At 42.3% G+C, this 16,850-nt stretch overlaps 1 pseudogene; it reads right to left on the bottom strand.

Annotated features, from left to right (window-relative positions):
• The window catches only part of LOC118839339, a 158,581-nt pseudogene extending 142,873 nt beyond the window's left edge, over positions 1-15,708 (bottom strand).
• Positions 15,709-16,850: the final 1,142 nt, after the last annotated feature.

Genomic DNA, 16,850 nt, shown 5'->3' with positions numbered 1-16,850 from the left:
TCAATGTTGTTAACAGCACATTGTGACTCGGGGCAATAGGGTGGCTATCCTAGGTTACAAAGACCACCACAGTTGACCTCCACTGTATCACCAGCTGGCTGGCACAGAAGGCTGGCACATATCTTCCATCTGCTGGAGAGAATCAATATTGCACTCATCCTTTATTGAAACATTTGGCCTTCAACAAGGAAGCAATGATAGTGAACTTCTTACAAGAGGGCTTTCTACTAATGGACTTTCTTCTCCCTTCCAGTCCAGGATATAGCCTCAGCCCCTGAAAAGCCCACCTTGATTGAAGGGGAAGTGGTACAATGCAGGTCTCAGCAGTGGGATATGATAGAAAGAAAATTAGAAACAGAGTCAGGAAAGCTGATTCAAGTTCTGTCTATGATACTTTGGAGAAGTCTCCTAAATTCTCAGTGGCCTCAGAAAACTCTAAGACTACATAGAAGTTACTCTTCTTTTCCTACTAGCTGAACTCTTTGGAGTGGACTCCACCAGTGTCATAATCCCTGGAAAACTCTTCACCAAGAAACTCATCATCCTTGGAGACTGCGCCAGCTTGGGTACTCTCTCGGCCCCTCTGATTAGAGGACTGCAGGATGAAGCAAAGCACTCTTCCCTAAGCCTCTATTTCAATGTGCTCACAAGCCAGCTGTCTCTTTATTGTCCACCATTTCTACCCCTTGGACAGAACCCCACTAGGCCCCCATCCTTTTCAAATTTCTTTTCCTTGTTATCTTCCCTTGTTAGATTATAAGCTCCTTGAGGGCAGGGTCTGTCTTTCTTTTTTCTTATTTGTATCCCCAACACTTAGCACAGCATATATGTTTATTGGTAGACTGACTGAAGAGTTGCCACCCTGCATCACTTAGGCAGCATGACATAGGAGAAAGCACATAGCCTATTCAGTTCAAATCCTGGTTCTGATGCCAACTACCTGGGTAATCTTGGCCAAATCACTGAAACTCTCTGAGCTTTAATTTCCTCATTTGTAAAAGAAGGGGGGGGGTGGGATTAGCTGACCTCTAAGGTCCCTTCTAGCTCAAGCTCTGTGATCCTATGGTTACTTCAAGGTAATGACAAGCTAAACAACTGTTTAGTTCAAATGTCGTCTCCTACATGAGGCCTAGCCTGATCCCCCCAATTGCTAGTACCCTCCTTCTATGAATTCTCATTTCTGTGTTTGTATTTCCAGGCCTATCATAGTGCCTGACACATATTAGACACTTTAAATGGCTTGTTAAATAATGGTTAGTGAGTCAGAGAATACGTCTTGGGCCATAGAGACAATGGAGTCCAAATGAGTTGAGCTCATGTCATAGGCTCTGAAATCTCTTCTTTCTACCCTTCCTGAAAGGGCTTTGCTTACACCATTGTCTTCCTCCCTGACTCCTTTCACACACATACCCTTGTCCTATCATTTAAATAATAATAGTCAAATCTTTAAAAATAACTTCTATTCAAAACTTCTAGACCAAAGTATAGTTACGAAAACAAAGAAAACAAAGGTAAATGGCATAGAACTGGCCTATTGGAGCTTCAGTTTCCTCTCACTTTCCTTCCAATTAAGGGAAGATTTGAGCCTTCTTCTGCCCCCTTCTATCTCTCTCACACAGCCCTACATTAAACTAGCAGAATTTGGGTTCAGGCTTGGAGAGTGTCAGCTGGGTTTAGACCTCATGAAGGTCATGGTTCTGTGCCCTCCTGCCACCCCCACCATCTTTCCATAATCACCGAGCCATTCTTAGCTGTCACACCTCCCAGTGCCACTCGCCCCACTTCCTCTGCCCACAGACCTCTCCAGATGGGCTGAGACATTGACCTTCAGCGGTATTTTAAGGACACAGAGTAAGGCTATTCAACTGGGCATGGTGGGTGTTTCCAAAATATAAATGCTACATTGCTCCCAGCAATACACACATACACAAACACACACACACACTAGTTAGATATAGGCTTACAGAAACCCATAGACATAGATAGACAGCATATAAGATATGTATTCTAAGTCCTTGATAAATTGAAAGCTCAACAGGTCCCCAGTGGAGAGAAGGCAGCTTCTCTCCTACTTGTCCCTTCTCAAAATGAGGGGGCTGCTTAGGCAGCAATAATATCCATGCCACTTTCATATACATATGTAGTCTCAGTTGTTCCTCAAAACAAATTGGTGAGGTAGATAATGCATATATAATTACCATCCCCATTTTGGAGATGAGGGATCTGAGGTACATAATTAAGTAAGTTACTAAAGGGTACAAAACTAATAAGTAAGCAAATAGGATTCAAATCCAAGTCTTCTCCCTCAAGTTCAGAGCTCTTTTCTATTATTTTACACAGTTATGCCATCTACACTCAGTTCAACTCAATCAACTGGAACACAGGGAAGCTTTTACAGAAGAAATATATTTATTTCCAAAGGTATCATCATAAATATATAAACATAATCTCCTCAACACATGGGAAGAATGATCCCCCTTCCACCCTGAACCGAACTGGTCTCTGGGGAAGGGGAAGGAGATTAGGTTTATAGATTAGCTGGCCCATAGAGCACAGCCCAGTTCCAAGTCCAAATCCTCCTGCCCACCTCGGGCTCGAGTCCCAGGCACCCTGCCTTCTCACAGTTTCCATCCTGGCCTGTCTGGCAGCTACACCAGCCCACCTGCAACCCTGGCTCCAATGTTACTATGGCTCAAACCCCCAATCACTTCCAACATCTGAAACAGAGGACAAACAACATAGAACAGAAACAAACACCCCAAGGCTGCTTCTTAGAGCTGGGATAAAAGAAAAAAGAGTAAGGGAAGGGCAAATGCCTTCCACCTCTTATTGGTTCAGTTCATGGCTTCCACACTGGGTGCAGAAGGTAGTAGTATAGCTAGAAAAAAATGGTGGCTAGAGAAAGCCACACAGACAGTCAATCAAAGAAGGCTATGCCACCCATGTGGAAGAGTATGCAGTAGACTCCATATTATGCGAATTTAGCATATTCAAAGACAGGTTATACAGTATTTACCAAGCAGAGCACTGTGCTAACCATTAGAGGAGACACAGATAAAAACAAAACCTGTCTTTGCCCTCAGAGAGCTTACAGTCCACTAGGGAAGATGTCCAGTATGTAAATAGTTTTAATACAACATATAGTGTGAGTACTTTGTGAGGCCCAAGAACAGAGATATAACATATCAGCTGTAGAGCTCTACTCAGCTGCAGAGATGCCCAAAGGGGCCCTCCAGGAGCATGGTGCAATAAAAGAGTGCTGAATATGGACCGGTACTGTCATCCCTGCCCTGCCCATTCCTACCTATGTGACCTTGGGACAAGTCCCTTAATCTCTCTTCCTCATCTATAAAAGGAGAAAAATGGAGTAGATGATCTCTGGGATCCCTTCCTCCTCTGAATCTGTGATCTTCTGAACCCATAGCCAAAGCAAGAAGTCTAGGAGGCTTCAGCATTGTCTTAGTGATGGCTCCAGAAGTAATATCATTGTAGTGAGTAGAATAAGAAAGGGGAAAAGAGAAGGATAGGACATATTTCTTACACCAGATTAGGTCATAAACATTCTTATTGTTTCTAGGCTTCTCCCAAGACAAACTTAAGGTCCTATATGGAGGCTAAAATGCATGAGAGATAGTGGGAAGGTATAGCTGTGCTTGAATGACTGCCTTCTCTGTGCATAGGTATCTGTATTTGGCTGTTAAATCAGTGTGTATTAGGGAAAGGGCAGGGCAAGTGTGTGATTTGAGTGGGATGCTACTTATCTATTCTTTTGAACTTCTGGGAGAAGTGTTGTTTGTGAAGAACTTTGAGTCAGAGAACATGAAGAATGACTAGTAGAGGCCTTTCCAGCTCTAAAATTCGGTGATTCTACTCTTTCCGTTTTGAGAAAAAGGGAGCTTTAAATGACTCTTTGACTAAGATCTCATAATAAGATCCCAACCCAAGGACATGTTTATGGTCATGATCGGGTCAGTGCATAAGCAAAGGAGGTGGACAACTTAATGGTCTGGAGGGCTACTAGGAAGACTTGTCTGACTTGAAGATGTGGAATTAAGGTGGTGGAGAAGCAGAATCAGGAAAAAAAACATAGTGAGCTCCTCTATAAAATACCTCCAAACAGACCAAGAAAAGGTACCAAACCAAATCCTTATGGGGAAATTCAAGTACAAGTCACAGTGAGTCATTTTCTAGGTTCATCACAGGGATACAGAGAAGTCTGAGGACACTGGAGACAGGATCTGGCCAGATGCATGTTGTGGGAGCAAGGAGATGCTATGTATGAGGGCAAGCAGAGGTCCCAGACCCCTGCTGAGGCAACCCCTAGACCTACATAGGGGCACCACAATAAATACAGGGATAAACCGGCAGCTTTTTTGCCCTCTACCTATTTCCAGATCACAGATCCCGGGTGTACTGAGGGGAACCTGTGCTTACACACCACCACCATCCCCTGCAGGGAGTATGTTCAGAAGCAAGTAGCAAATTCCCAGATCCCAGAAGCAGAGCAGGGTCTCAGTTCCAGCTTCTAGCCCAGTCTTAAGCCCACAAAGTAATAACCAGAGCAGAAATTGCAGAACAAAGGGGAGCCAGCAGTTCTCTGTCACTCAACCAGTAGAGTTTCCCAGTTAGCTAATAGTGACTGAGTTCAGCAGCATCTATGCTGCTCAGACTCAAGCCCAAGTTGGAAACTTGCAGAGCTCAGACTAGGAGGACACACTCAGACCACTTTGGGGACACTGAAAGCTTGCAGGTCCCCAGCCTGAGCAGTTTCTGAGATCTTGGAATATAACACTCAGTCTCTTAAGAAAGCAGTAACAGAACCAGCCTAAACATTCCCTCTGGGAGTACACAGAGTTCATCAGGTCCAAAATAACAAAGTAGGTTAAAGAATTAGAAAATGAAAAAGAATACTGCTATAAAAAGGCAGTATGGTGACAGGGATATTTAAGACACAAACCCAGAAGACAATGACTCTAAAACATCTACAAGCAAAGGCTCAGAGAAAAACATAATTTGGGCACAAATTCAACTAGAATTACTGGAAAAGATGAAGCAAGAATTCAAAAGAAAAAGGTTTTTGTCAATGAAATCAAAGAGCTAGAAGGGGAAAATTGAAAAAGAAATTAGAGCAATGGAATAAAGAATTGGAGAGGAAATCGATAGCTTGGCACAAGAGGTACAAACTCCCCAAAAATTTGAATAGACTAAATAGAAGCTAATGACTCCATGAGACAACAAGAAATATTAAAACAAAGTCAAAAGACTGAAAATATAGATGAAAACAATCTCATAGCAAAAAACAACTGACCAAGAAAATAGACCAAGGAGAAAAAAATTTAAGACTCTTTAGCCTACTTGCATGCTACAGTCAACAAAAGTACTAGGAGCCTTCCCTAATTTCTCTTGACATTTCAAGAGTTCCAAAGGAGCTCAGGGCTGCCAGGTTATCCCTTGCTTTCACCACCTTGACTGTTGTTCTTTTTTATTATAAAGAGGCTCATGGGATCATAAATTTAGAGCAGGAAGTGACTTATAGTGCAATGCCTTCATTTTACAGAGAAAGAAACTGAGGCCTAGAGAGCCAACTTACCCAACAGCACATAGGTATTCAGTGGCAGAGCTGAGATTTCTTTGCTAGCTTCCTTTCCTCTAACTTAGAGGCTCTTAACCTGGGGTCCACGAACTTCTTTTAAAAAATATTTTGATAACTGTATTTTAACATATTTGCTTTTCTACATAATTCTCTGTATTTTATTTTATGCATTTAAAGTCAGATTCTGAGAAGGGGTCCATAGGCTTCACCAGATTGCCAGAGGGGTCTATGACCCAAAAAAGGTGAAGAACCTCTGGTTTCACTCTTCTTTGTGATTCTTTATTTGCCATGAGTTACAACCTGTTGTCTACTACATGCTTCTCCCTCGCACTCTGAGAAATACTCACTTTTAATTCCCTGGAGACTAGAGAATTCCCTGATTCACAGTCATGTGTTCCATTCCCTACCAGTGCTTGATGGAAATACTCTGGGAAATCATAGACATGGGCATTTCTGTATGAGTTCCTTGAAGAAAAAGATGACATTCTACAAGTGGTGAAAGAACACCTGGGCATGGTGAGCCTTGGGTTGCCCTACTTGAGGAAGAATTTAGTATATCATTGCAAGTCAGTGGGCCAAACAGCAAAAGGGTTGTCCACTACTTTGCATCAAGACAAGAGGACTATAATTGGAGCTAGTGCTTTGGTTGGCCCAATTAGGGACAAATAAATGATGGCGCTGGCTCAGGAAAAGAATTTGAGCATTTTCCTCGTAATGGAAATTTAGTGTAAAAGGTAGGCACTGGGCTGGAAAGGTCACTACCACATGGTGTGAATGGAGAAACATGGGTAGTAGTGCAAAGGGTAGGGCAATCTGAAGAGTAAAAGCTGTGTTAATGGAAATATATTGCAAAGCACATTTAATTACACTGTTATTTAAGCCTTGTGGCAAGCCTATGAGGTAGTTAGCATGAGTATCACTACCCCACCATCACAAAGCTGGCAAATATCAGAGCAGGATTTAAGCCTGCATGTTCACCTGGCTCCGAAGCCAATACTCTTTCTACTATCCCATGCTGTCTCTCTGGGTCAAAAGGTACAATAGGACCTTGGATGATGACAACTATGGACTATGATGAGACCCATGGGCAGCTGAGTGGCACAACGGATAGAGTTCTGGGCTTGGAATCAGGAAGACTCATCCTCATGAGTTCAAACCTAGCTTCAGACACTTGCTAGCTGTGTAACCCTAGGCAAATCACTTTACCCTGTTTGCCTCAGTTTCCTCATCTGTAAAATGAGCTGGAGGAGGAAATAGCAAACCACTCCAGTATCATTGCCAAGAAAACCCCAAATGTAGTCATGAAGAGTCAGATATGACTGAAACAACTGAACAAATGATGAGACCCAGGACTTGAGACCCCAAACAAAAGATCCAGGAAAAACAAAGAGGATTTCTACTAGTAGAGGTCCATGCTATAAAATAGACAATGCTAGAGCCATATTATCAGAGCACAGATTTAAACCAGGAGGCAGGGCAGCTGGTAGCTTGATTTAATCGATTTAGAATTTTAGAACTGGAAGGGCCCTTATACCTTATCTAGTCCATCAAGAAAGTTTTAAAGATAAAGAAATCAAGGCACAGATATGTAAATTGACTTGTTTTATGGTCACACTGAATAAATGGCAGAGCCAAGACTTGAGTTCAGGAAGTCCTTCACCTAACTCCTAATGTAGAGCTTGTTTAGAGTCATTCATTCATTCATTAAGTCATTACATTCATTATTTATTATTTATTATTTATTTATTCATTCATCCTCCTATTCATTTATTCATCCTCTATTTCTCACTGTGCTATAACACAGGCATACATAATTAGTTGCCAAATATAATCAGCTCTACCTCCATCATATTTCTCATCTCTGTCTCCTCTTCATTGATAAAACCATTATCTTACTTTAGAACTTCATCACCTCTCCCCATCAACTGGGGAATGGCTGAACAAGTTGTGGTATATCAGTGTAACAGAATACTATTGTGCTATAAGAAATAATGAGCAGAATGATTTCAGAAAAACCTGGAAAGACTTAAAGGAACTGATGCAAAGTGAAGTAAGCAGAGCTGAGAAAAACTTGTACGTAGTAACAATAATATTGTAACAATGATCAACTATGAATGACTTAGCTCTTCTCAGCACTACAATGATCCAGGACAATTCCAAAGGACTCATGATGAAAAATGGAGTCTGAAAGCAGATCAAAGCATACTATTCTCACTTTCTTTATTTTTCCCATGATTTTTTCTTTTGATCTGTTTCTTCTTTCACAACATAAGGAAACATGTTTTACATGATTGCACATATCTATATCAAATTGTTTGCTGTATTAGGGAGGAGGGAGGTGAGGGAGGGAGGTAAAAAATCTGGAATTCAAAGTTTTTTAAAAATGAATGTTAAAAATTGTCTTTACCTGTAATTGGAAAAAATAAAATACTATTTTTACAAAGAAAGTGATAGGGAAATGTTAACAATGCGGACTAAACTCAAAGGTATAAGAAAAAACTCTTGGTTGAACTATTAAAAATCTTCCTAATTCTTCTCTCTGCTTTTATTCTCTCCCTTCTCCAATACTTTATCCACATGGCTTCCAAAATAATATTTGTAAGGCATACATCTGTTTCAACAATCTGGCTAGCAGCTCCTGTGGGGGTGTAAAACCAACAACAACCAGCTCACGGAACACTGCAAGCCCAGGTCCTTTTGATCTGCTTTATTTAGGAAAGCAACGTTAAGGGGTTAACAATCTTACTTTAATCCAGCATAAAAATATCATTTACTTAGTTCAGGGGAAAAAAAACCAGCACCCTGAATTACAGACCAAATATAATTCATAGTTATCAACATCTGGGGCTTCAGCCAGGGAGCTCACAATGGCTGGCCCAGAGTCACACGCCACTCCTGCTGTGGTGCAGAGCTCCGAGAGAGAATGCTAACCTCTGTGCTTATATATCCTGTTCAGAGCCAATCCTCACCGAAGCCAGGAGTGAAGTTCCACACCCCCAATATCACATCAGATATAAATCAATGGCTCCCAATTGTCTCAGTGCTGAGAAATACAAAAACATCCCACCCTTATCTGCCCCATTCAAACTAAGGCCAGAATCATTAAAGGTCAACAGCAAAAAGTCCCACTTTAATTACTATTACAATATCTTACTCCCCTGCTTAAAAAAAGAGTCTTCAATGGTTCTCTATTGCTTGTAGGGTAAGATGGGAGCTGCTCAGCTGGGCACTTAGAGCCCTCCCAACCCAGCTCCCACATACCTTTCCATATTTATTTATTATTCCCCTTCATACATTAGACATTCTAGCCAAACTGTTTCACTTTCTATTTTTCTAAACCCTACATTCCATTTTCTCTCCCATGCCTCTGAATAGCTATCCCCCATGCCTGGAATCAGCAGTCTGCTGGCACCATTCCTACTGCCTAGGACTAGTCAATTCTCAGCCTTGGAAACCAGCAAATGGTAAAAATAAGGCCTCTCTCTCGCTTACAACTCTCGCTTATGCCCCTTCCTCCCTCCACCTCTTAGTTCCCCAGCTTCCTTTAACACTCAGCTTAAGTTGCCCCCTTCTGCAGGAGGCTTTTCCCAGGCCCTGCCCCTCTTCCCAGTACCTTCCCATTTCAAATTACCTTCCACCTACTTTATATTTATCTTTTCAGTGTTTAATGATTGATGTGTCATCTCTCCCATCAGAATGTGAGCCCCTTGAGGGTAGGCACTGGTTTTGTTTCAGTGCTTGGCATAAAGTAAGTACTTAACAAATGTTTTATGGCATACTGACTGATCTTTACTGATGCCTTTCAAAGCATGTTTGGTACAAATGTTCTAAGTACACCTGTAACATAGATGAAACCATAGGGAGAATACATTACTGTGGTAATGTAGTAGCATTATAATGTTATTGTAATGAGCAACATGCAACACCAGAGGGCACTGTGGATGTTAGCCATACCACATTGCCCTTCATCTCAGAAACTCAGGGTAGTGATTGCCAATCATTCCTTAGCTCTGCTCTCTTTATGGATGGTCCCTTCACAGGGGTGCATCTCCTCCAATCATACGACTCAGTGCATTTGCTCAGTTATATATTCCTACTTCCTTATACCGTTAGGTCATCCCCATCAATGTCAATACTCTAGAAAAGCATTTAATCAATGTGGTAAAAAAAAAAATGAGTACCAACATCAAAGCAATAGCTTAATGCATCATTCAATGACCAGACCTAACTGTTCCCAGAAGCAGAAATCCTGCCCCTCAGAGGTAAGTAGATTGTCTTATTAAGTACCATATCTAAGCTAAGTGATGAGGCTGCTTTTCTAATTACCTAAGATAAGCTGGGGGTTATCTACACAGAAATCTATAATGCTTAACAGTTTGTCTAGTTTGTAGAATGGGAGCCCTGGGGTGTACAGGGGTGTTCAGGATAGACTACTACTCTGGTGTGAGGGCTGCCTAGCCCTTTTCAGGCTGCTTTTCACCTTTGGTGTCCACCTGATTCACCCAACTCTCACCTATGGCTCCAAGAAGCTGTAGCAGGCACAGTGGCCACAACTCAGGAAACTACTTCCACATATGGGCTAAACTGGGTTGAAAGTAACTGAGGGGTCTCAGACCTGTTGGTGAGTTAGGGAGGTGTCTAATGTAAGCATGTGAAGGCTTCCCCCAGCATAAGGGACAAATGAGAAGAGTTTGTTCCAACAACTGTGAAGATAGCTGTAGCAGTCACTGAGGAGTGCCTGCTTGGTCAGACATCAAAGAAGCCAAGGTTATCCACTGCATCCCCAGCCATCATCTTCTTGACTTTTGTCTTGCCACTGGACTTCAATGACTCTGGAAAAGAGAGTGAGGCAATGATTTCATGCAATTCTGTCTCACTTAAGTCCAATTTATGTATGAGTCAAAGTCATACCACTTTACCATTTTTACTTACCTCAAAGTCATGTGGCGACATGCAAGAGATGAAGCAGCAGGTGCAGAAAAACTGAGAGCTGTAGTCACAATCCTGAACACAGGTGGTCTAGGCCATAGGGTTGTCATCTCACTGGTTTGAGGCAGCAGTAGGATTTGGCAGTCCCCTGGGTGTCTGAGCAGCTTTTTTGAAGGCCCACACTGTTCACCTCCTGGCATGAGGAAGGGGCTAGAAAAGGTACCCTAAAAATTCTCTGCTTCATCCAACCCTGGCCTGCTTGCTGCATCAGGTAGAGATCCTGCCTGTGGTTGAAACACAAAAAGGTACAAAAACTTAAAGATGATTTCACTCACCATCAGTACATTCAATGCACACATGCTCATGGATAGCATGAAAGATGAACAGTTCTTGTTGCAAGAGAACTCAGCAGGCATCACATCCAAATAGCAGCCCTGAGTGAAACAAAGCTGGCAAATGAAAGCCAGCTTACCAAAGTCCGAGCTGGATACATGTTTTTTTCTGGAGTGGCTGCAGTGATAGGGGAGTTCTGTGAAGCTGGAGTAGGTTTTGCAATTAAAACTAATCTAGTCAAGAATCCTGTATGCCTACCAAAAGGAATGAACAACAGACTCATGACAATGTGATTGCCACTTGCAGGAAAGTACCATGCCTCCATCATCATCAGTGCACCTTGAAGAACCCTGATGAGGTCAAAGAAGAATTTTATGAAGACCTGGAGATACTCATCATCAACATATCAAAATAAGACAAGTATATAATTCTGGGTGACTTTAATGTCAGACTAGGCATAGACTATCAGATATAGTAGAGAATGCTTGGGAGGAATGCAGTCAGAAACAGCAGCAGCAATGGTCAGTTACTACTGAAAACAGACTTGTGCATCTCATGACCTTCTCATCAACAACATTGTCTTCCATTTATCTAAATGCAATAAAACTTCATTGCATGCATCCTCACAGCAAACACTGGCATTAAATAGACTATGTGATTGTAAGGGGAAGCTATAGACAAGATGTGAGAGTGGTGAGGGTGTATGGTACATCAGTGCTAGACTGATCAACTGATCACAGACTCATCCTCTCCAATTTAAACATTCACATTCAACAAAAGCAGCAGCCCCAAGCAAGACGATTACCAAAATACTTAATATCAATAGATTAGAGTGCTTCTCCAAGAGGGAATACTTCATTGCTAACTTGGAGGAAAAGCTGAGCCAACTTGTGGTTGGCAACAGTGGAGCAGAAAAGGAGTGGACAGCTTTCAGAGATTTGACATACACCTTCACATTTATTCATCTGGGCCAGAATACTCGGAAACATCAAAATTGGTTTGATGAAAACGATGGAGAAATTAAGAAACTGCTAAAGGAAAAACGAGAACTCTACAACGTTTACCAGCAGGATAGATCATTTGCCTCTAAGAGGATAGCATTTAACTCCATCAAAAGCAAGCAAAGCATAGAGGTGTAGGATTCTTGGCTCAGTGACAAGACAGATTAAATTCAGTTTTATGCTGATAGTAACAATCCAAAGCACTTTTATGATGCCCTGAAGGCTATTTATGGACCAAAGTCCTATAGTGTGTTTCAACTCTTCAGTGCTGTTGGAGCCACAATGATTAGTGATAAGGACATGATCTTGGAAAGATGGGCTGAACACTTCCATAGTGTTTTCAACAGACCATCATCAATCAGTGCCGAAGTCACTGACCATATACCTCAGTTGAAGTCAGTCCATCTCTAGCCAAACTTCTAACTGAATAAGAGGTTCTGAATGTCATTAGGCTTCTCTCATGTGACAAAGCAGTTGGTGCTGATCCTATTCCAGCTGAGATTTACAAGGTAGGGGGTCCACTGCTCATACAAAGGATAATTGAAATTTTCCAGGTTATATGGCAAGAGGACGTTATCCCTCAGGAGTTCAAAGATGCCTCCTTTGTTCATCTCTATAAGGGAAAAGAAAATAGGCTGTCCTGCAACAATCACAGCAGGATTTCCCTCTTAGTCATTGCTGGCAAGATTCTTGCCAGAGTCCTCCTTAATAAGCTTATCCTTCACCTAGAAGATGGTCATCTACCTGAGAGCCAGTGTGGCTTCAGAAAGAGGTGAAGAACGGTTGATACAATGTTTGCTGCCCGACAACTCCAGGAGAAATGTCAAGAACAGAACAGGTCTAAACATTCATCAGTCTAACCAAGACCTTTGATACTGTGAGTCATGAGGGCTTGTGGAAAATGATTACAAAATCTGGTTGCCCCAGAAAAGTTTGTCAGTGTTGTGCATCAGTTTTATGATGGCATGCTTGCCCACGTTCTGGATAATGAAAGATGCTCTTGAGCTTTCCCAGTCACCAGTGGGGTGAAGCAACCAGCTCTCCCTCTACCTTAGTCTTGGCTTCAATGAGAAGGAAAACAGCATCAAGGGCAGCTACTGTACTGGTGGTAAATTATTTAACTTGAAAAGGCTACAAGTCAAGACTAAAGTAGAGGGAGAGTTGGTATATAATTTTTTGTTTGCAGATCATTCAGTGAAGCCTCTGAAGCTGAGATGCAACAAAGTATGGACTGATTCTCTGCTGCTTGTGATGATTTTGGCCCAACAATGAACACTAAGGAAATAAAGGTTTCCCACCAGCCAGCACCACACCTTCCATATGTGGAACCATCAGTTACAACAAATAGAGAAATTTAAAGGCTGTGGATAAGTTCACTTACCTTCTGAGTACTCTTTCCAAGCATGTACACATAGATGATGAGGTTGATGCACACATTGCCAGAGCTAGGTCAGGGTTTGGGAAGCTCCAAAGGAAAGTGTGGGAGAGAAGCCTACCAAACTGAAGGTCTACAGAGCCATTGTGCTGACCTCATTGTTGTATGCCTGTGAAACCTGGCCAGCACCATGCCAGGAAACTGAATCACTTCCATTTGAATTCTCTTAGGAAGATTCTGAAGATCATCTGGCAAGATAAGGTACCAGACGCTGAGGTTCTTTCTCAAGCTAAACTGCCAAACATTCAAACTCTATTGCAGAGAACACAACTCCGATGGGCTGACCACATTGTTCAAATGTCAAAGATATGTTTGCCTAAAAGACTATGTTATGGAGAGCTCACACAAGTCAAGTGCTCACATGGACGTCAGAAGAAGTAATACAAGGACACTCTCGAGGTCTCTGAAGAATTTTGGAATGAATTTTGAAGCATGAGAAATACTGCACAGAACTGCCTAGCATAGTGTGCCTTCATCAAAGAATGCCTTGTACTCTAGACCAAAGCAGAATTGCAGTAGCTCAAAAAGAAACATGGGATGTGCAAATGTATAGTCATTTCCATTCCAAATGTTCATATGGACTATTCTTGCTAGACCTGTGGTAGGGCCTTCCAAGCTCATATTGGTCTGATCAGCCACAATCAGATATGCTGTACCTTGACCCCAACACAATACTATTTTGGTCCCCTTAGACAACAAAGGACAATAACCAACTAACCAAGAGGAGAAAATGCCATTCCATCATGCCACGTCTCCTGTCTCCCTCAAAAAGAAGAGAAACATCATTCTGTTAAGTACCAGTCTCTTCTCCTTCATGGAAGAAGAGAATGGCCATTATACCAAGTCTCTGTCCCAGTGTGCTGCCTTGGGTAAGGGGTAGTAATACCATTCCTTCAGCTCCCAGCATTTATCCTGTCTCCTGAATTTCCTATAGCACTGAGAGAACTCAACCCTGAGGCCAAACCTTCATGGACAACAACAACCTACTCATTCCTCAATGATTAGCAAACTCCTCCTTTGTCATACTCTCCCCATCCCATAATTTTGAATCCCCCTTGTCATTATTCAAATGCTGTTCTCTGTCCCCCTGCTGTCCAATCTTTTATTCTCATTCCTCTCAACCCAGCCCCATCAATGTCCCACTCTAAAGCTATGCATCTCATCCACTGTGATCTCTAGAATGCCTGTTCCACAGGTAACAAATTTTCTTTCTTCTTAATTTTTTTTTCCTTTCCCACTCCTCTCACTGAGACCCAGCTCCCTCCTGATGATACAGCCTCTCTGGCCTCCTCCTCCTCCATCACTGGCTGCACTTAGACTCATTCCTCCCCCTCAGCCACTTCCCATCCCCACTTCCAGGCTCTCTTATCATTACTCAGCAATCTCTCCTTCTTTGAGGGTCATTCAATCTATATCTACCACCTAATCAAAATCTTGGTAGCTGTTGTCTACCACTTTCTAGAATACTTTCCTTCTTTCTTCAATGAGTTCAGTGTCTGGTTCACAGTCTTTCTCTCCTCCTCAATTTCTGCCCACCTACTAAAGGACTTTAACATGTATAGATACTCCCTCAAACAATCTAACCTCCCAGTTCTTAATCTACTCACCTCCTATAACCTCCTCCTTCTCCCACCTCAGCACACACAAAAATGGCTTACCTGATCAAGGTCTAGTGTTATTCCACCTCTCCCTCCACCTGGCAACCCCAAAATTTTTTCTTCATCCATACTATGAGTTTCAATCCCTCAATCCCCAAGCTCTTTCCCAGGCCATCATTCCAGCATTAACCATACTCTTCCTCTTTTCCCATCTTGATCCCTTGGTGAACTAGTTTAACACTACACTGTCCTCTTTTCTTGTTTTTCTTTCCCTCTTATAATATTGCCAGATTTGTACTACCAAGTCTCAGACTCAAATCCTTCCCATCATCTGTAGAGGGCCAGCTCTGAGAAAGTCCATTCTGGGATAAGATACAGGCCAGGTTTTCCCTGAAGCCTGTTTTTGCCCTTGGGCTGATAACTTGGCACGTGGGCTCTCCATGCCCCACCCCCCCACCCCACCCCCTTGGCATACACATGCTTCTCAGGATGAAGGCTCTCCAAGCCTCCTCAGTGTACATGTGTTCTCTCCAAAACCCACATGGCACACATGTGCTAAACACCACCTGTGGGCTATTAACACAATATTGTTTACGGCAAAAGGGAACAAAGCACTAGGAAGTCATGCAATGCAAATGTTTTCGCATGTGAACTTGTCAATTCTGCTTGCCTAAAAAGGTATATAAGCCCTGTCCCTCAGTTTAATAAATGGAGCTGTCCTTTACTCTCTGACCTGGCCCATGTTTTCTTTTCACTCTCTGCGGCATCCCTTTCACTCTCTGGTGGCCCCGGCCACTGGCGGCAAGTGGCAGCAATCATCCTTTAGTCCTAAAAACGTGCTGAATGAAACTGGAGAAAATCATGAAACTATACTGACTGGGTCCACTACAGTTTTATGTTATATAACCTCAACTGAGCCCTCACTGCTGCAAGACAATCCTTTCATACTTCTTTCAATAACTCACTATCAAACTCACCACAGCAGCTTTTGCAAAACTTTTCATATCTCTTCATATCTCCCCTAGCTCCCCATGCCCACACCCTCTCAACTAAGAACCTTGCAACATGATTAACCGAAAAAATACAGACCTTTTGCTGAGAGTTCTCTCTTTTCCCCTCCTTCACATCTCACATCACCCAGATGCCTCCTGTCAGTATCTACTCCTTCACGTCTGCCTTACATAAAGAACTGGCCCTTCTCCTTACCAAGGCAAACACCTCTACATGCACAAGTGATTCCATACCATACCATTTTCTCTAGCAGATTGACTTCTCCATCATCCCCATTCTTCCACTTATCCTCACTATCTCCTTGTCTACTGTCTGCTTCCCTACTGCCTACAAATGTGCCTATGCCTTGCCAATCCTCCAAAAATTCTCACTTGATTCATTGATCCCTGCTAGCTATCGTCCCAAATCTCTCTCCTTCCTAAAATTCCTTCCAGCTAAAGTCTCTTGAAAGATCTTCTTCAATAAGACCTCTGCTACCTTTATTCTCTCTTCTTAACTCTCCACAGTCTGGCTTCCAACCTCATCATTCAACCAAAACTGTTCTCTCCAAAGTTGCTAATATTCTCCATATTGCCCAATATAGTGGTCTTTTCCCAATCTTTATCCTTCTTGACCTCTCTGTAGTCTTTAGTCCTGCTAATCACTCTTCTCCTTGATTTTCTCTTCTCTCTAGGTTTTCATGACACTATTTTCACCTAGTCCCTCTCCTACCTATCTGACCTCTCCTTGTCAGCCTCCTTTGCTAGATATTTATCCAGATTATGCCAACTAATTATAAGTGTCTCACGAGGCTCTGTCCTGGGCCCCCTTCCATTCTTCCCCTATCCTATTTCACTTGGTAGTTCATCATTTCCTATGGATTCACTTATCAATCCTACGCTAAAGATTCTCAAATCCACTTATCTAGCACTAACCTCCCCACATCCTCTAGTCTGAAATCTCCAACTGCC

The sequence above is a fragment of the Trichosurus vulpecula genome, chromosome 1 (assembly GCF_011100635.1).
Source record: "Trichosurus vulpecula isolate mTriVul1 chromosome 1, mTriVul1.pri, whole genome shotgun sequence".
NCBI lineage: Eukaryota > Metazoa > Chordata > Mammalia > Diprotodontia > Phalangeridae > Trichosurus > Trichosurus vulpecula.
This window is presented reverse-complemented; position numbering and strand designations above follow the sequence as displayed.